The sequence below is a fragment of the Balaenoptera ricei genome, unplaced genomic scaffold, assembly GCF_028023285.1.
Source record: "Balaenoptera ricei isolate mBalRic1 unplaced genomic scaffold, mBalRic1.hap2 scaffold_369, whole genome shotgun sequence".
In the NCBI taxonomy this organism is placed as follows: Eukaryota; Metazoa; Chordata; class Mammalia; order Artiodactyla; family Balaenopteridae; genus Balaenoptera; species Balaenoptera ricei.
The window spans coordinates 63,712-85,009 of NW_026777577.1; the positions used below are offsets into that span (position 1 = coordinate 63,712).

At 37.1% G+C, this 21,298-nt stretch overlaps 1 long non-coding RNA gene across 6 annotated transcripts in view; it reads left to right on the forward strand.

Annotated features, from left to right (window-relative positions):
- LOC132358773 (uncharacterized) overlaps positions 1 to 21,298 on the forward strand; it is a 200,685-nt gene that overhangs the window by 58,789 nt on the left and 120,598 nt on the right. For all 6 annotated transcript variants that reach the window (XR_009500518.1, XR_009500513.1, XR_009500515.1 and 3 more), the window contains one exon: positions 6,960 to 7,114. This is a non-coding gene — a long non-coding RNA (uncharacterized LOC132358773). The remainder of the gene's footprint in view (positions 1 to 6,959; positions 7,115 to 21,298) is intronic.

Here is a 21,298-nt window from a genome sequence, read left to right on the forward strand (position 1 = left end):
TCAAAAATTTCATACCTTATGTTTCAAAGGGGAAGTTGCAGGCTGTGAAGCTGTATTCTGATTTATGATTTATATTTTATTGCTTTGTTATCTATCTATCCCTCAAAAGTAAAAACATGCTATATAATTGTGAGAGTGTGTACATGGATGTGTTTAATTTTGGTGCTGTATGTTTCCTATAGCACCCAAATTAAACACACACATTGTTAGAAAATATTTTAAAAAGAAATAATATAATTATATGACATCCTTTAGATTTCCAGAAACTCACAATTCTTCTGGAATGATTATGAGTTTATTTGCAAAAATTACTTTTATAATTTCACTTGCTGCTCAAGGAAATTTTGGTTATTGGCCTTATTAATATATATATTTTTTTCTATCAGAAAAAATGAGATTAATGAAATGTAATGATTTGCTCGCTTGGTGTTGGAAAGTTCTGTTTGTCCCATTAGAAGAGAGAAGTTACACATTTACAACAAGATAGTAAAATGATATCATGTAATATTTTGTGAAATCTTACATTTTTAAATGACTGTCCAAGAAATATGTCCTGGTTATTTTCCATTTACTGCTACATTTCTTTCCCTGGCCCTGAGGTCAGTCCAGGAGGCTGACCTTAACAGAATCATTATCTAAGTCTCCATTGTCATCTTGCTTTCAGTGGGCTTGGGAGGAGAGACAGTTTGGGTCCATGTTCTTGTTCTGACCTCAGTCAGCACTATTCTACACACAATGTCCATTATTCAATAAAAAGTGACAAAAAACAATATCAAGCAACTAGATAAACACATAACATTTTCTGTAGTTTAAGAATCATCTTTTGGCTTACAAGATTTTCAAATGTAGGGGATTTTAAATGCCTACTCCGTTCTTCATTACCTGCTGAGTTATCCATGACCTAAATATATGCCTCATCCTTATATTTTTACCGTTAGACTCATATGCCTCCTTCAGGGGTGATGCATTCTACTCAATAATGACAGATAATGATATAAAATTTAAGCAAATAGTAATGTTATAAATGGACCTTAATCATTTCAAATCTTATGTTTCTCACTCAGAAAGGACCAAGCTTTCCAAAATAGTAGTGGACCAGATGGAAGAAATGTAATATTCAAAGGCAAATCTATATATGTTACTTCAGATATATCAAGTAAAGGTAAAAATGGATATTTGTTTCTAAAGAGAGATAAAAGACCTTGCTAATTTTCATTAAGTACTTAGTCTTAATGAATTTCACTTAAATCCTAAGTAATTTTTAAATAGATCTTTATTGGAGTATAATTGCTTCACAATACTGTGTTAGTTTCTGCTGTACAACAAAGTGAATCAGCCATATGCATACATATATCCCCATATCCCTCTTGAGCCTCCCTCCCATCCTCCCTATCCCACCCGTCTAGGTCATCGCAAAGCACCGAGCTGATCTCCCTGTGCTGTGCTGCTTCTTCCCACTAGCTAACTGTTTTACATTTGGTAGTGTATGTATGTCAATGCTACTCTCAGTTCGCCCCAGCTTTCCCTTCCCACCCAATATCCTCAAGTCCATTCTCTATGTCTACATCTTTATTCCTGCCCTGCCACTAGGTTCATCAGTACCTTTTTTTTTTTTTTTTTTAGATTGCATATATGGAATCTATTCCATATATGCGTTAGCATACGTATTTGTTTTTCTTTTTCTGACTTACTTCACTCTGTATGACAGACTCTAGGTCCATCCACCTCACTACAAATAACTCAGTTTCGTTTCTTTTTATGACTGAGTAATATTCCATTGTATATAGGTGCCACATCTTCTTTATCCATCTAGGTTAGTTCTATGTCCTGGTTATTGTAAATAGTGCTGCAGTGAACACTGTGGTACATGTCTCTTTTTTGAATTATGCTTTTCTCAGGGTATATGCCCAGTAGTGGGATTGCTGGGTCATATGGTAGTTCTAGTTTTAGTTTTTTAAGGAACCTCCACACTGTTCTCCATAGTTGTATCAACGTACATTCCCACCAACAGTGCAGGAGGGTTCCCTTTTCACCACACCCTTTCCAGCATTTATTGTTTCTAGATATTTTGATAATGGCCATTCTGACCGGTGTGAGGTATCACCTCACTGTAGTTTTGACTTGCATTTCTCTAATAATTAGTGATGTTGAGCATCTTTTTGTGTGCCTCTTGGCCATCTGTATGTCTTCTGGGACCTAATTAAACTTAAAAGCTTTTGCACAGCAAAGGAATAAATAAGATGGAAAGACAACCCTCAGAATGGGAGAAAATATTTGCCAGTGAAACAATAGATAAAGGATCAATCTCCTAAATATACAAACAGCTCGTGCAGCTCAATATCAAAAAAAACAAACAATCCAATTAAAAAATGGGCGGAAGACGTAAATAGACATTTCACCAGAGACATAAGTAATTTTTTGATTGACTTGAATGCCAGCTTTATATTCAGAGTGGTCAAGTTCAAATAATTTTTGGGAGAACTGAGCACACATGCAACAAAATGTGAGGACATTAATCGAAATTTAAGGACTATAAACTTTCCAAATAACTCTAACATAAAATCAGTGAAAAAATTTAAGCAATATATAATAGTGACATAACTGTTGCTTCAGTCTTCTTGTAAATTAAATATAAATAACACCGATAAGTAAATTTTCTTATATGGGTTTAATAAAAAATGGTTCTTGAAAATTAAGAGAAAAATTAAGTACAAAATTACATTGGAGTCAAAGTACATTTTATTGTTGTTGTTGTGATAACAGTTGCTAATTTTCAACAATACAGGACTTGTTGCCTAACTATAGTTTTCTTTGTTCCAAATAGATTTTTCAAAGCAAAAATATGACATAAATTTTGCCCATAAGATGATTAGACAAAACTGGCATTGGGATGGAAAATCATGTGTTTCAAGACCCTTCACACCAAGAGATATTTAGGCATTATTACTTAGATTAATTGAGCTTTTATTAAAGCTAATTTTCTAGTATTCACACTTCAAAATACAGATGGAAATAAAATATATAGTTCTCAATTTGGCAGGAGTGTACTATACAATTTATAATAAAGTTGATTTATATTAATTGCTAGAAAATTTATGGGCAACAGATTTATTTTAATGGAGTCATTTATTGTCCTAATTTGTTTTATTGATATTAGGATCCGGACATCTTGCTGTTTTAAAAAGATACTCAAGCACAGGGAGATCAGCTCCGTGCTTTGTGACCACCTAGAGGGGTGGGATAGGGACGGGGGAAGGGAGAGGCAAGAGGGAGGGCATCTGGGGCTATATGTATATGTATAGCTGATTCACTTTGATATACAGCAGAAACTAACACAACACTGTAAAGGAATTATACTCCAATAATGCTGTTAAAAAAAAAAAGTTAACAAACAGCAAATTAAAAATGGATGATTTTTTTAATCCATTTACAATTAATTAAATAGTACATTTTGTTTTCTTTTCTTTTTTCTCCTTATGATTGTTGTTTTTCATTGTCGCCCCTATGTCCTTATGCTAATAAATAAAGTTGGTTTCTGCTAAATACAGTATTGAAAATCAAGAAGGAAATACACTATTCTCTTATTCTCCTTTAATTTGAAAATATGTGTATTGGCACCACTATATTGCTTTCAGTTAACGTTAATTTGTGTGTACTTTACATTTTTTTATCAGTCTTGCTAAGGGTTTCTCTTAGTTTCCTGTTGCTGCTGTAACAAATTAACACAATCTTAGTGACTTAAAACACCACAAATTTATTATTTTACAGTTCTGGAGATCACAGTTCAAAATAGGTCCAACTAAGCTACAGTTAAAATGTTTACAGGACCCCATTCCTTCTGCACATTCTGGGAATCCATTTTCTTGCCTTTCTCAGCTTCTAGAGGCTCTCCCCAATCCTCAGCTACTGGCCCCCTTCCATACTTACAGCCTGAAATGAAATCATTCTCACTTTGCTTCCACTGTCACATCTCCTTTTCTGACTCCGACACTTCTGCTTCCCTCGTCTACTCTTTTTCAAAATAAGGACCTTTGTGATTACACTGGCTCACCAGGGTAATTCAGGAAACGCTATGGAGATCCTAACTTAACTGCATCTGCAATGTCTCTTTGCCATGTAAGGGAACATATTCCCAGGTTCTGGGAAATAACACTTTTACAACTTGGGAGGGGGTATTATTCTACTACTACAGAGTTTATCAATTTTATTAAACTTTCAAAGATTAAAGCTTATGGCTTTGTTATTTTTCTCTATTTTATATCTTTGATCTTTGTTCTCATCATTCTACTTTTTATCCTTCTTCTTCCTCTGGGTTTTAAATTTTCCTTTTTCCTTTTTAGAATCTTGAGATGGAGGCTTAGCTTATTGATTTTTTAAACTTTCATATTTAAATGATAAAGTATATCCAAAGACTGTTTTGCCTCAATCATATAAGTTTTGATAAGGGAAATTTCTATTTCCATACTGTCAATAATATATTTTAAATTCCCATTGCATTTTTTAAAGAAGTGTTAATTTAGACACGTACTGCTAATTCTCAAACACATAAGATTATCTCATTATTCTTCGCGAAAACACTTATTCATTTATGTATGTTCACAGAACATATGATCCTTTGTGACTTATTGAGACTTGTTTTATAGCCCCAAAGACTATGTATTTTAGCTGCCAGATGTAGTATTCTATAAATTTCTGTTAGGTAAGTTAGATAATAATATAGTTTAAAACTTTTATATCTAGAACAGATATAGCAGAGGAGAAGGGGTTGAGAGGTGGGCAAAATGGGTAAAAGGGATCGACTCTGTGGTGATGGATGATAACTACACTTTTGATGATGATCCCGTTGTGTATTGAATTACAGTGTTGCACACCGGAAACTTTTATAATGGTATACATCAATTTTACTTCAATAAAAAATAAAGCTTTTATAGCATTACTGATTTTTTTGTTTTTAATTATGAGAAAATCCTATTTGAAATAGCTGTGGTTCATTGTATATTTTTCTGTAGCTCCTGTTAATTCTGTCAATGTTTTAAATGTATGTTGCTTTGTGTTATTACTGGTTATTTTCTAAATTCAGCTTTTTAATCTTTCACTTTTCAAAGTGACTTAAATTATGCCCATTAGCCATTATTGTAAGTAAAATACCATGTATTGTTGTTTTGTCCTTTGTACTTTAGTTGTCACTCATTCTCCTTCTATTATGTGTTATGTATCTGCAGTGTAGTTTTTTCTTCAAAGAGTTAGTAACTATTTAATATATTTTATAAATATTATTTTATAGTTAAATTCACAATTTCCCTTTCCAGTGATCTTCATTTCTTCCTGCAGATACGTACATCAGTAAATTTGTGCTCATTTTTGTTTGTTTGTTTTGGTTTGGTTTGGTTTTCTTTGTCTTATCTGAAGCGCTATCAACAGTATTCCTTGCAGTCTGGTTCAGCTAGCAACAAATTCTGCCTGTTCTTGTTTATTTGAAAATTTCATTATTTAACCTTAATTTTGGGACAAAATTATTAGTAGATATAAAATTTGGGGGTTACACATTTTTCCTATAATTTCATTAAATATATGATTTTATTATCTCTGGCTTCACTTGTTTCTGATGATGTTAGCTCTCATTCTTCTTATTGTTGTGCCAGAATATAATGTATCTTTTTATTTTCTGGTTAAATATTATTTTCATTTATGATGTTTGACTATGATGTGACTTTCTTTGAATGTATTCTATTTGTGTCTTGCAGAATTTTTTAAAAATAAGTTTTTGTTTTTAGAAAAGATTTTAGATTTATAGAAAAATTGAAAGGGTAATACAGACAGTTCCCATATACCCAGCCCCGAGTTACATTCTGCACCCATCCTGGATTCCCCTGACCTCTTAAATGATTTTTTTAAATTTGTTTATATTAATATTTACTATTTGAGCTGTAAAGCTCTATGGAATTTTACAAATGCTTAGTGTCATGTACCTGCAATGAAAGTATACAGCATTGTTTTGAAACGCTGAACATATTCCCTGTGTTTCATCATCATTTCTAGCCCTTCTTTAATCTACTGGCCATTACTGATTTACCATGCCTATAGGTTCTGTCATTTCCAGATGTCATATAAGTGGAATAATTCAGTATGTAGACTTCTGCTACTGGCTTCTTTCATTTTACCCTATACATTTAATATTCATCCATATCCTTTCATGGCATTTTAGTTCATTTATTTTTCTTCATTGAATAATATTGCACTGTTTGAATGTACCACACTTTGTTTATCCATTCATCTATTTCTCTCTTGATTGTCTTTGTCCCTTGTGAAATACCAGTTGACTGCATTTCTGTGCATCTCCTTCTGGGCTGTTTATATGGTTTAATTGATCTATGTGTCTATTCTTGAGCCAATATCATGCTCTCTTGATTACTGTAGCTTTATAGTAATTCTTGAAATCAGGAATTGTTAGCACTACAGCTATGCTGTTAATCTTCTATTATTGTTTTGGCTCTTTTAGGTCTTTCTCCTTTCCACATTAACTTGATATTAGTGTGTCAATATCAAGAAAATAGCTCACTGGAATTTTGATTGGAATTGCATGGAATATATAGATACAGTTAAGAAGAATAAACATCTTAATAATATTGATTTTTCCAGTCAGTATACACAGAATAACTCTTGATTTATTTAATCTTTGGTTTCTTTTATCAGCATTTTATAGTTTTGCACATATAGTTCCTATACATATTTTGTTAGATTTATATTTAAGTACTTCATTTTTATGGTACAATATACATGGTATGTTTTTTTTTGTTTTTAATATTAACTAGAAATTTATTTTATTTATTTATTTTATTTATTTTTGGCTGTGGTGGGTTTTTGTTTCTGTGCGAGGGCTTTCTCTAGTTGCGGCAAGCGGGGGCCACTCTTCATCGCGGTGCGCGGGCCTCTCACTATCGCGGCCTCTCTTGTTGCAGGGCACAGGCTCCAGACGCGCAGGCTCAGTAGTTGTGGCTCACGGGCCCAGTTGCTCCGCGGCACGTGGGATCTTCCCAGACCAGGGCTCGAACCCGTGTCCCCTGCATTGGCAGGCAGATTCTCAACCACTGCACCACCAGGGAAGCCCAACATGGTATGTTTTAATTTCAAATTTCATTGACTTATTAAATGTATGTGTGTTTATATTTATATGTACGGTATATATACAAAATACATATATATGTATGTATAGCATATACACAAGAATATATACTAAACCATGAATCCTGTGACCTTGTTATAGTCCTTTATTATTTCCATAATTTTCCAAAATTATATTTTTCTGCAGAGACAATCATGTCATCTGCAAGTATAGACAGCTTTATTTAATCCTTTCCAAGCCAAATACTTTCTCTTTTTTTTTCTTTCTTGTTTTAACGTACTAGCTAAAAATCTCAGTAAAACGGAGAGTAGGAAGAGTAAAAGAGAATATCTTTCCTTTTTTCTGGATTTTAGTGAGAAAGTTTTCAACTTCTTAACATGATATATAAATATTTTTATTTCACGTAATGCTTGTGTCTGGTTTTGGTATTATTGTAATGCTGACCTCATAGAATGAGTTTCCTCAGCTTCTGTTTTCTGGAAGGGATTGTGGTAATTGGCACCATTTCTTTTGATTTGGTAAAATTCACCGGTGACTATCTGAACTGAAGGTTTCTTTTTTGGAAGGTTTTTGATTATTGATACAATTTTTTTTTAATAGATATGGGCCTGATCAGATGACCTGTCTCTCCTTGTGTAACTTTTAAGCATTTGTGTCTGTGAAAAAATCATTCTGTTTCATCTAAATTATAGAGTTCTGCTTGTTGTTCTTTACTGCCTTTTTAACATTCATGAAACAGGTCAGGATGACGTCTCTTTAATTTCTGATATTGGTAATTATTTTTTCTTTTCTTTTCTTTTTCTGTTAACCTGGCTAGAGGTTTATCAGTTTTGCTGGTCTTTTCAAAGAAGTTTTTGGTTTCATTGATTTTCTCTACTAAAGTTTTCAGTTTCAATAACTTATGCTCACATATGTATTATTTCTTTTTACTTTCTGCTTACACTAATATTAAATTGTTCTTCATTCTCTAGTTTCCTGAGGTGGAGCTCAGATTACTGATTATAGATCTTTCTTCTTTCTGAATATATGCACTTAATTTTCCTCTCAGCACTGCTTTCTCTGTATCTACAATTTTTTTTAAATTTTTATTTCTATATAATTGCTTTTTAAAATTCCTCTTGAGACTCTTCTCTGTGATCCACATGAGTTTGAGAAAAATGTATATTTTATTGTTGTTGAGTGGAGTATTCTATAAATGCCAATTATATTAGTTTGATTGCTATTACTGTCCAGGTCAAGTCTATCCTTACTGATTCTGTACCTACTTGATCTATCAGTTTTTGCTTCACATATATTGAAAGCTTGATGTCAGATTCCACAACTTTAGGATTTTTATGTCTTTTTGGAGAATTGATACTTTTATTAATATGTAATGTCCCACCTTTTCCTTGGTATTTTTAATTAAAAAAAATTTTTTTTTAACATCTTTTTTTTTTTTTTAAACATCTTTATTGAAGTATAATTGCCTTACAATAGTGTGTTAGCTTCTGCTTTATAACAAAGTGAATCAGTTATACATATACAATATGTTCCCATTTCTCTTCCCTCTTGCATCTCCCTCCCTCCCACCCTCCCCATCCCACCCCTCTAGGTGGTCACAAAGCACCGAGCTGATCTCCCTGTGCTATGCGGCTGCTTCCCACCAGCTATCTATTTTACATTTGGTAGTGTCTATATGTCAATGACACTCTCTCACTTCATCTCAGCTTACCCCCACTGGAATGGTTTTGACCCAGAAAGAATGTCACCAATAAACAGTCTCAGTGTGAAACAAGATAGAGAACAACCCCTCAGGGAGCTCACTGTAAGGCTGGAGGCAAGGCCCCTCCTACACTTTTCTTCACTCCCACATGGAGCAAAAGACTCAGTTATGTGTTTAGTCCAAATCTTGTAAAGCAGCACTGGCTGTAGGGGCTAACCCTGCCCTTTGTTTCCAGGTGTCCCAAGCTGATTCTTAAATCAGCTTTGTTGAAATTAATATGCCTACTCCAAAGTTTTTAGTTTAGTATTAACTTAATATGCCTTTCTTATTCCCTTTACATTTTTTGAATTATTGGAATTTATTTTTAGAATAGTTTTGAGCTTGCAGAAAACTTGAGCAGCATGTTCAGAGTTCCCATATACTCCCCCTCCCACTCCTTCCCTTGCCCTCATTATTAACATCTTGCCTTGGTGTGGTAAGCACGTTAAAATTGAACCTACATTGATACATTGTTATAAAATAAAGTCAGTTATTTTAAGAGCTCACATTCTTTGTGATCTACAGTTCTGTGGGTTTTGTCAAAGGCATGATGTTATGTACCCACCATTACCACCACATCATGTGGAATAGTTTTACTGCCCTAAAAATCCTGTCTGCTCTAGCTGTTCATCCTTCCCTCCTCCCCTCCCCAATCCCTGGCAGATTGTTCTTTTTTTCACTGTGAATATGATAAATTCCAGATTTTCTCCAAATATATTATGGCAGATTATACTCCAACACATGGAAGGGAAGTATTATCACAGTAGTTTTTTTTCAAATATAATCAGACTGGGTTTATGCCTCTCCTACAAAGATTGATAATAATAAAAGTATATTGTCTCTAACACTTGTTCACCTGAGTTTGGATTATATAAGAACTACTGAAATAGGCCACCAATCTTCCAACTCTTGTGCTAGAAAGAGCCTCTTTTTTTTTTTTTTTTTGTCTAAACCATACTAGCCTCTAATGAATTCAGCCAATTAAAGGAACTAAAGGTTTCTTTTCTCATTGTTCCTATGATCTATGTACTCTGTGTGCCTACAAGATGCCAGTATTAAGAGTTCATTCCTTGCATATTCTCTGTCCATCACCACTGCCGTATGCTATGAGGAAGTGCTTCTTCTCCACCCCTCACTTGGGTTACAGAAGGATTAGTCTGTATAACCACTTACTCTAGGCTAAGTGAGGTCTTTGAGTGCCTCATAAGGCCTCTTTAGCCATAGTTCTTGATGCTCTGGACTTATTGGCATGTTCATAGGAGTTTTTGTGGAAATGTAGTTACCTGGAAGTGCTGAGGTGTTTGTTCGCTTGTTTGAAACTTGAGTAACGTAAACACCTTGTTCTTCTGCTTAATCCCCAAGGATTGACATGGGGATGGTTCAATTTCTCCTTTTAGTATATTCAGTAGACTAACGCAGCAATGTGCTGTGTTCTCCTTCAATAGTCCTTGTTGCTCCCATTTACTACCCACATGGTAAGAAAGCTGTCCTACATGTTTATCTCAAACTTACATGGAGAAATTTGAGAAGAGTCAATTAGTAGAACCATCCATAATGTCAACTACTAGTAAGGGTCTATAGAGGCAAACATAGATACATATATCCATGTCTGTCTATCTATCTATCTATCTATCTATCTATATCTCCTCTGGAAATTTTTTTCCGTGATACATTAGTTGGTGGGAACGAATTTTTCATAGAATATGTAAAGGCCATTCTGTGTGTACATGTTTGTATATATTTCATAATTTTCCATGTATATGTAGATAGAAATCTACACACCAAAGTTCTACTTCATTTATGTAATTATTAAGGTTATTTTTATAATGAAATGTTAAGATTTCAAAGAATTTTTATCTCCTAATTTTCTCCCAAATATTAATTGAATTACATAGGGGAACATGTAATCTAAATTCCTAAATAGTTATATCAATATTGATGCTAATTTTCAACGCTTTTTTCATCAAGTGTATATATTAATAAGATGTGTGAAATTTTTTAATTCTAGTAATAGCTTTAGGTATAGATTTTTTTTTTTGATCTCTATGTGTGTGGTGTGTTTTATTATATATTAGTCTCTTAAATCAAATAGAAAACAAAAAGTGGAGCTACAAACCAAAGTTACAACAGGATTAGCTTTTCTCATCGCCCGTCTATCTACTTTTGCCAGAGGTCTTTATTTCTTCATAAGGCTTTGAGCTACTGTGCAGGGTCCTTGACTCCAACCTGAAGAACTCCCTGTGGCAGGCGGGTCTGGTGGTTAAGAACTCTTGATTAACTGGGAATGTCTTGATTTCTCCCTCATTTTCGAAGGAAAGTTTTGCTAGATATAGGATTCTTGGTTGATGGTTTCTTTCCTTCAACACTTGAAGTACATTGAGCCATGCCATCTGGCCTCCGAGGCTCCTGATGAGAAATCTGCTCATGACCTTCCTGGCAAATCTTCTCTCAGCTTCATAGAACTTTCATAATGTACCTTATCGTGTCTTATGCAGCAGAACATTTTGTATAGTATCGTGAAGTCAGTTAAGTTGTAACATTATTTTGAGACCAGAATTTAAGGAAAAGGAATTGAATATTTCAAGTGTAGACATTATGAGGTCTTTAAAATTATTACAGATTTTCAAACGAGAAATAAAAAGGCCACTGAAGTATCCTACAGATTTTAATTTATAACAAAGTGAATACCAATATCTAATAACACACGTAAAGAAAAATTTCTTTGGGATCCTTTTTCCTAAGTGTAAAGGGGCCTTGAACTCAAGAAGTGAGAAAACCCCTGTGGTTTACCCCCAGCTGTGATGCGTCCATTTCTTGCTCTGACCTCAGAGTGCACCACTGTGATGTACTTCACAGAGCCCTGTAAAAGGGGCAGCTGGGCCCAGGTTTTTGGTCCTTAGAGCCCAGGAAGCTGCTTTTGGTGACCTGACGGCCTTGGACCTACAGTTAGCTTGTTTTTTCCTTGTTTCTGCCGTTTTGTTGATTTATTTTTCTCTTTTCTCTACTCTTTTTTATCTTTCTCATTTTTCTTTCTTCTTTGCCTTTTTCTCATTTTTCTCTCTTTATCATTTCTTTTAGTTTTAAATTTTTTCTTCTCAATTTTTTGGTGTTTCTTTTCCATTTCTTCTGCTTTCTTTTCTTCCTTTCTTCTTTTTCTCATTTGTATCTTAATTTTAGTTAGTATTGCTAGATTAGTACAGTTAGCATAGTCAGTACTGTTGGTATAGTTAGCATAGCTGGTGTAGTTAATACTTGATTAGCATAGTTAGTGTAGTTAGTGCTAGTTAGCACTGTTTGTACAGTTAGCGTAGTTAGCCCTGCTAGTAGAGACAGCACACTTAGCACTGTTAGTACAGTTAGCATTGTTAGTTAGCGTAGTTAGCGTTCTAGGTAGTGCTGTCAGTCAGTGTAGTTAGCAGGTCACCATGATGCAGGGCCTCACAGCCAACTCTGCTGACAAGGAGGCTCATATTGACGGCTTTGAGATCCTCCGCACCATTGGTGAAGGCACCTTCAGTAAAGTGAAGTTGGCGCGGCACATTCTGACCGGGACACAGGTGGCTCTCAAGGTGATTAAGAAAAGGCGTCAGAGCGTCGCAAGTGTCCAGGCAGTTTTCCGGGAAGTGTGCGGTATGAAGCTCCTGAATCACCCCAATATTGTAAAACTGCTGGGGGCGATTAACACAGAGGAGGCATTTATTCTGGTGATGGAGTACCTCAGTGGGGGGGACATGTGCCACTATTTGAAGACCCATGACCGTATGACAGAGGCGGAGGCCCGAGGCCCGTTCCGGCAGCTGCTCTCCGCCCTGCAGCACTGCCACCAGAGGGGCATCGTGCATCGGGACCTGAAGCCAGAGAACATCCTCTTTGATTCCAACATGAATATCAAACTTACAGACTTTGGCTTCAGCAACAAGTGTGATGACTCTGGACAAATGGACACAATCTGCGGCACACCCCCTTACTTTGCCCCGGAAATCTTCCTGGGGCAGAGCTACGGCCCTGCGGTGGACGTGTGGAGCCTGGGAGTAGTGCTCTACGCCATGGTAACTGGGTGCCAGCCCTTTTGGGGAAAAGACTACCAGGAGCTGCGGAAGCAAGTCCTACAAGGGAAATACCACATCCCACCTTATCTGTCTTTGGAGATAAGGGATCTATTACAAAAAATGATTGCCCTCAACCCCAGTGACAGAGGCACCTTACCTGACCTCATGGGGCATGCTTGGTTAAACATGGGCCAGAAGGAGCCACTCCAGCCACCCTGTGAAGAGGACCTGAAGGTGACAACGGTGACGACTCCGGGCTTGACTTGCGACCAGATCCAGGATGCTGGAACAGGCAGTGTGAGCGCCAAGAAACCCCAGGTAGGGGCCTCCATCGTAACTGTGAGGCCCTTCTGTCGCGGGGACCTCAGCGGCAGTGAACTTGAGCCTTCTCAAAGCCCTGTGGTGTCCCCCCTGAAAAGCAGGTGGCTCTACCAGGGAGAAAACGTGCAGCTGCAGGAAGACCAGCAGGCGGAGCAGAAGACCGGTGAGTCTGCCTGTCCCCCACCCAGCCTGGAGGCGAGGACTGCCACCCCCAGCCCAGCCCCCCAGTGTGGCACTGGGACATCCCCCTCCACCAGCAGCAGGATTGGAGCCCCAGAGGGAACCAGCTGCCCCCCGGATGTGTCCAACACTGGAGGGTCCTCCCACACTGGGCAGCCTGAGAGTGTGTCCTCATCCACTCCCTCTGGCCACAGCCAGAAAAAGCAAGGGGTGGCTAGGAGAATCTGGAACTTTGTTTTGAAACATCTTTGTTGCAAGCTGCCCAGCAAGAGGCGTCATAATAAAGTGAGCCCATGTGAACCCCATGCATGACCGAGGCAGGAAGGTCAGGCCGCCGTGCTCCCTGGGGCCCGGTCCAGTGGAAGATGAGGGTGTTCTCTGCGCGGCCTTCAGAAACATCGTATCCAAGACCCTGGCCAGCTCAGAGGATGGTCCGGAGCAGCCCGGGCGACCGAAAGCGAGGCCACCGTGGCTGCAGGTCTGCCCCTCAACCCCCACCTGGGTGAAACTTCAGAGACTGGACTGTCATTCCTGGGTCACGTCTCCCCTCCCCCACTCTTCTGTCTTCCGTGTTGGTGGGGGAGGGGGATAGTTCTTGTTCCAAGGACTCCTTGGTTCTTCCAATTCTAGTTAATAAACTTGATGCTCGGGCTTCCCTGGTGGCGCAGTGGTTGAGAATCTGCCCGCCAATGCAGGGGACACGGGTTCGAGCCCTGGTCTGGGAAGATCCCATGTGCCGCGGAGCAGCTGGGCCCGTGAGCCACAATTACTGAGCCTGTGCATCTGGAGCCTGTGCTCTGCAACACGAGAGGCCGCGACAGTGAGAGGCCCGCGCACCGCGATGAAGAGTGGCCCCCGCTTGCCACAACTAGAGAAAGCCCTAGCAGAGAAACTAAAACCCAACACAGCCATAAATAGATAAATAAATACTTTAAAAAAAAAACAAAAAAAACTTGATGCTCCAGAAAGATGTATCACACCCTGCTTTGCATCTGCTGTGATGTATAGTGCTCAAGGAGACACCTAGAAAGACAGAAGCTGAGAGATTGGAGTGTGGATGCACAAATAGAGTTACTAGGAATGGGAGAAGTACAATTTAAACTCAGTTACTGGGGCGCACACTTCCACTCCAGCACAACGCAGTGCTTTACATGTTTACATGGCCCCAAGGTATTATAGGACACATTCCCATTAGCTCTGTTGCTTCTGGGCCGTGCTCAGGAACTAGGTCAATACAGATGCTCCTGGGTGGGGATCCAGCGTCCACATTGCTCAGTTCCATCCTTTTCCATAAGCCCGAGCTCACCCCCAGCCTCCTCCCCACAAACAGGTGGAGGTCAGCTCATGACTCTCACAATCCTCAGGTTCTTCCAACCTGCTTTGATCCTTGGGGAAAACCAGCCAATTGTTGGCTTGTCTTTCCCAAAGTTATCATCCTCTTTATTTCTAATGTGGAACACCTACCTCTTTATTCAATTTCAGATTTTATAAAATACTGGAAAAGTCTTTGGCTTTAAGCTGCTTTTTTCTGCTTTCCTACAACAAATGTCCACTGAGAAAGAAAACAGAAAATCATTATCTAATTGAAATTGTAGGAGCAAATATATGTAGAAAAAATATATATACCTTGATACTGTCCCATTTGTATACATATTTCTGATCAGTGCCATTTGTATAGCTTCACTATTAATTGTCAATTCCTTTGGGGTAACCTGGAGTCCCTACTGACATGCAAACATTCTCTGAGAAAACAGCACTGCTATTACCACTTAACTATGCTTTAAGGTAAATTAATTTGTCAGCTTTGTTGGTATGACCACTGACAGTCACTAGACTGCAGCTCGTTAAGATTGGTTATAAAATGTGTTTTGCTGGAGGGCGGGGGAGAGGAAGTTTCTGAGCCCAGTTGATATTCTCAGACTAATTCACAGTGTGGTCTTGGGGGCTGTTCCTGTCTCTGGAATAGAAGCGGCCAGAGAGTGAAGAATTACAAGAACATTTACTTCCTTCATTTCCTCTTTAGTTCTAAATATATCTCAATGTCCAAAAATAAAAGGCTATGTAATATATTTCCAGTTTTTCTTTATGAATAGGATCAGTAAATAATTAATAAAAGCAAATTAAAAGTGAACTTGTCACAAAGGGAACAATCCTTTGTCTGACATTAGTGAACAGCCTGGTTTTTAATATAAAATATTTTATAAAAGAAAATTATGCTGAGTTGCACTCAGGGTAATTAACTTTTCAGATGCAATAGCTTTAAACTATTTATGTTGCTTGAGAATAATTACTTGTAAGCAATTTGTTTCAATTTTATAAACTAGGGCCAGTTATTATAGGTATTACAGAAGCAGTAATTGCTATTCAGCAGGGTGACGCTTTGCTCTGTCCTCTCAGCGACTCCTGGTTGGAGATACGGGGGCACAGGATGGTAGGGAATTTGTAGCTGCTTTGCTTTTAACATCATTGTGTTAAGGCTGCAAGAGACTAGCTTATAAACTATGAGAGTCAGGCAAAGAGTTTGAACCTACACTATAAAATCCTGTAGTTCTACCCTCTTTACAATATCTGGCAAATCATTCATTTCACTAGGTTTATAGAGAGCCATTTAGTAAAATGAAATGGGTATCCTATGGGTAAAGATTTAATGTCTAGTGCAATCTAGGGCATTATAGTGCTACCTTCCAGCTCTTCTCTCCCAGTGTCTTATACTGGAGTTAGTGATGTGCACATATCTATTCATAGTTCCTCATTCCAATGAACTGTAAGGTCTTGAAATTGAAGGCATGACTTAGCAAAACTTTTTTCAAGGAGCAGGCACACAGAATATGAGTGCTGATTACATTTCATAATTAAATTCATTTTTTTTCTAATATAAACATTGAATTTCTCCTTAGCTTTCATACTAAGAAGACCTTGCAACTCACAAGATTTGACAAATAACTCACCTCTTTGATTACATGTTTATTTGCATATTACTTTTTACCTGATATGAGAAAGAACACAGCTAAATACAGTTGTACTGGGAGTTTTGTACACGTGTGGAGGGATGAGAGAGAAAGGGTGTCGCTAACAATGGATTCTGACAGCAAGAGGGAGGCAGGAGGTCCTTAAGGACAATCCCTATGATTAGTTAGTGGTGGAGCTGAGGGGGGTCTGTATTCCAGTGATGTTTGTTTTTGTTCTGTTTTTATCCTCATAATTGTGTATCTGAGCAGCAACCCCCTGATTGGTTTTGTATTGGTTATTAATTATTTACTAATTATTAATTATTAATACAACCTCTGTATATATTTTGTAAAATTTATCTATATTTTATAAAACATATTTTATGTTATTTATTAGATAAAACTTTTTGTAATCTTGTAAAAAACATTAGCAAGGGTTAAAATGATCATCCAATTTTTTTTCTCTATAGTAAATATAACAGGGACTTTTGGAAGGAAGAACCATTTTAATGTGTGTAATCTTCCTAAACTGTATATGTGGGAATCCATATGAAAATGCCAGGCTGGCCAAACCTACTAGATACATAAATACATACTCGTTAAAATGTTGAATGATGGTTCAAAATCATGGCTCAGTTTGGAGCCATGACTAGAAAGAGCTAGGAGAATGGCAGTTAGATAAATACTTAGTATTTCTAAAGGGATGTGGGACACAGTACCTCTTAAACATGGCATGCCCAAGAGTCACATGAAAAGGAATTGTAGTAAAGGGGTTTTGACTTTTCAATTCTCATTCAAGATTATAAACCAACTCTGGAATCATATGTGAACCATACCTAATCCTTGCTTGTTGCTCAACCTATTGTGTCTAACTCTGAGAAGCAGATTTCAGAGGGACAAAGGGAAAGAAGTTTGCAACACTAGGCCTATGAATTAAGCCCTGCTTAGTTCTCCTGTTTGATTTTACTGTGTACTGATATAGTATACGTCAAAGCATTTTATATAATCTGCACACCAAAGAATTCACACTGAAATGTGGTTATGGCACTAAAAATATCTTGCCAAAAGCCATTCTCCACAGAAGAGGAGTGAATGTGTGTTCCCAAACTTAACTTAAAAGTGATAACTTTATAAAATCCTTTGAATATCGGATGTGACTGGTGTGTAAACTAGATAGTGTCCTATTCAAAGATGCTTCAGGGTGTTTCCTGAAATAGATGTACTTATTTGGATTGGCTATATTTTCTGTCACTCCCTGTCTGAATTACAGGAAGCGCTTCATCATTAGGTGACCTGATTTGACCCCAGTTCCTCTCCCACAACTTCTCTATATGGTAGCCAGAATTGTCATTAACAAACAGAAGTTCAGTCTTTCTAAATTAGCTCCCGTTTCACTCTGAATATAAACCAAACTCTTCAAAATGACTTAAAAGCCCCACATGATTACCCCTCCCTTAGTTCTCAGACATCTCACATCACTGAGATGCAGCGGGAGCTCCGGTTCACCTTCTGCTTCTCCGGTGACACTAGCTTCATAGCTTTCTCCAAACATACCAGACAAGTTCCACATTTAGGATTTTGCTCTGACTCTGAATGGGTCAATTTTCCCCAAATAGCTTCATGGGTGAAGTCCCTCACTTCTTCAAATTTTTGGCTCAACTATCACCAAAAGGAGGTCTACCCATACCAGCCTAAGTAAAAGTAGAATCCACCCCCAGGCCCCGCCTACAATTGAAAACCCTTTCCTTGTTCTTTCATTCCATAAGGCTCATGGCCTTTTAATGTAAAATATCATTTATGTGTCCATGTTTATCATTATCTGCTGCCCCATCGCTTCTAGAATATAAGCTCCACAAAGGCAGGCATCTTTGTTTGATTCACTAAAGTATCTTTGGAAAGTGAAATAAAACCTGGCTCATTGTGGGCCATCAATACTTTTTTTTTTTTTTAAGTTGAATTAAATGAAAAGGAGACAGGAACAAATCATGTTTTGGCCTACATGTAAATGATAGCATTAAATTGTCAATTGTCCTTGGAAACAATTGGAGAAAAGTTAGAAAATCTTTTTTTTCCCCCCTTTAAAAATCAGCAAATTGTATAGAATTGAGAATTTACCTTGGAGCAATTTAGAATCCATGTGTTGTTTGAATTTTGACTAAGCAATGTCTTTAAGTTCACCAAATTAATCAAGCAAACAAACCTGAGTCTAAATGCAGACTTCCTTACGAAGTACATATTAAATGATCTTACAAGTATAGGAGGGAACTGCTCCCAGGAGTGGGGTTGACCGGTGTCAGAAGCTAATAAAGGTTTGAATATTAAAATAAATAGAATTAAATTAAATTAAGCCTTAATGATCATGAACAATGAAGTAAGTTTCCAATGCTATATATCAGAAAGACCTTCCTAAGAAAAAATGTCATTTGATTAGTTTCAATAAGCTTTATTATGCTCAACAAATCAAGGGATGATCTACTTAATTTTTTATATTAAAAGTTTGCTCTCCAATAGGAGAGCTCAGGAATTGTGGGGTCTATCATATATATTAGTTTCCTTAAATTTCCTTTCTCTTGCACACACTTTTTTAGTAAATTAATGGCAGGGTACAGCTGGATGCTTCTGGAGATGTTAATCTTTGATATCATTGAAGTGTGGACCTAATAAGAAATTAGATCTCTTGACCCAAAATGGGCTTAAGATGTGCATAATTGTAAACATTTGGATGTAATGAGGGGCTGGATTTGGGAGGTGAGCAATAGACCAGAAAGCAGTAAGTATGGCCTTCTGGGGTGAAATAACTGACAAATGATAGATTGGTCTATATTGTGTAACCTAGAGAAAGAGAGCAGAGCAGAGTAACTAAAGCACAGGCTCTGCCTGGAACCAGACAGACTGGATTCAGAGCAAGCTCTAGCATTTATTCAAATTCTGCCCCATAATTTCCTACTGTCTCAGCCTCTGGAGCTGTAATCTCTTCCTCCTTAACTCAGTAAAGTGAGTGGGTCTGCTCACATTCTTCTGCTTCTGAAAATTGTTCCAGCCAGAAAGTTTAGGTGATTGTAGAGCTAATAATGTTTATTTCCTTTCTGCCAAGGAGTATCACATCACGTTCCCAATGTTTTGGAGTCAATAGTTTGATTTTGCCCAGTTCTCCTGTTGTTTGAAGTCAAAAGTTAAGTCTATTCTTTGTTATTTTATCATGGCTTGAAGAGGAATTCTCTTATTTACTTAAATTTCTATATCACCATTTACAACCTAGCCTACCTAGGCTTACAAGAAAAACCTTACTTCTCTCCTCCACTTATGCTACCCTCTTTTATAATCCTGGTAAGGTTGCCTTTGTCAATCCACAAGATTGATGAATTTGAAATGATAAATAATTAAATCCCAATTTTTAAACCATATTTTCTGTTGTAGTGCTCGAATTCATCCAGTCATAATATCTCACCTCTTGATCTCTTACTGATCACTGGTCATAAACTATATTCACCTGAATTTGGCTTGCCTTCCTTCCTTCTTTCTTTCCTTCCTTTATCTTTCTTTTACTAGGGCCGCCTCCAAATGGCTATCATGAAAGCAAGTCAAACTCAACAGTCCAAAATAAAATTCATCAAATTTCTTCATTAAATCAACTTATTTTATGGTGGTTTTTACTTTATTAAATGGCACCAACAGCTATTCTAAGCATCTTCATCTCTTCCAACATCCATTCACTTACCAATTCCAGTCAACTCCACCTCCTAGATAATTTTGGATTCTATATTTACATTCTACCCAAATTGTCACAATTCCAGGTCAGTTATTCCTCTTAACCTGAATGATTGCAATGACATCTTAATCTGTTTGCCTGTCTACTTCCAATCTATATTGCAGTCAAAATTTAAAATTTATTTTTAAATATAAATCTTAAAAATATAAACCATACTTTATTACCTGTTCAGTGAAAACTCTTAATAGTTTCCCATTTCCCCTAGGGAAGGGAAAGCTACTTAACATTTGGCATTTGAACCCTGTTGACATCTGTAACATTGTATTCTCAGCCTTCCCACTGTTGACAGAAATAATAAAAAATCTATAATAATAATAGAGAAATGTTTTATTCCAGCCAAAATGAGGACTACAGCCTGGAAGACAGCCTCTCAGATAGCTGTGAGGAACTTCTCTATAGAAGCATGGTTTTCAGTATAGTTTTATATCTTGTCAGAACAAAAAAAGCAAGGAAGGTACATTCCTTCCAGGTTTAAGGGGGAAAAAAAAGACAGAATAGTATGTACACAGTGGATCAGTGTGGCCTTGACACCTGGGAAGGGAGTCTTACCATTGAAGGAATAATGGCAATTGCATCCCAGGAATGGAGGCATTTATCTCTATCTTCAAAATAGACGTTCTTTACTTCTGGACAATGCACCCTTTAATGGTTAAAGCCAAAATGACTTCCCTGTACCTTAATAGGTGAAATTTTCTTTCATCATTTCCATGTTTTGATTGCAAATCTTTTGATACAAAGCTTTGATGATCAAAATATTTGTTCCTCGATGCCAGGGTGGTACTACCTGCCTGCAGTGGGTGCATCGTGTCCCTCAGTGACAGGCTTTTTCATACATATATATATATGTATTTTTTCCTAGTTATCCATTTTGGGGGGAAAACTAATCAGATATAGTGAACAAGCACAGAGGTATATGCTGACAGGGAAACATTTTATAGGCTACACATATTATCAGTGATGTCAAACTGTTGAACAAACATTGTATTTGTACTTTCAGCAGTAGATTTAAAGCAAGCGTGATACATGTCATGCGTAGATTTATAACTAGGAAAAGAATAGTGATACCTACTATGACAATGATAAGCATCTGTAAAGCAGAGTGGGAAAAAATTCTTATTTCTGAGATGAGCCAACTGAACAGATCACTTAGAGTCAGTTTGCCTTACA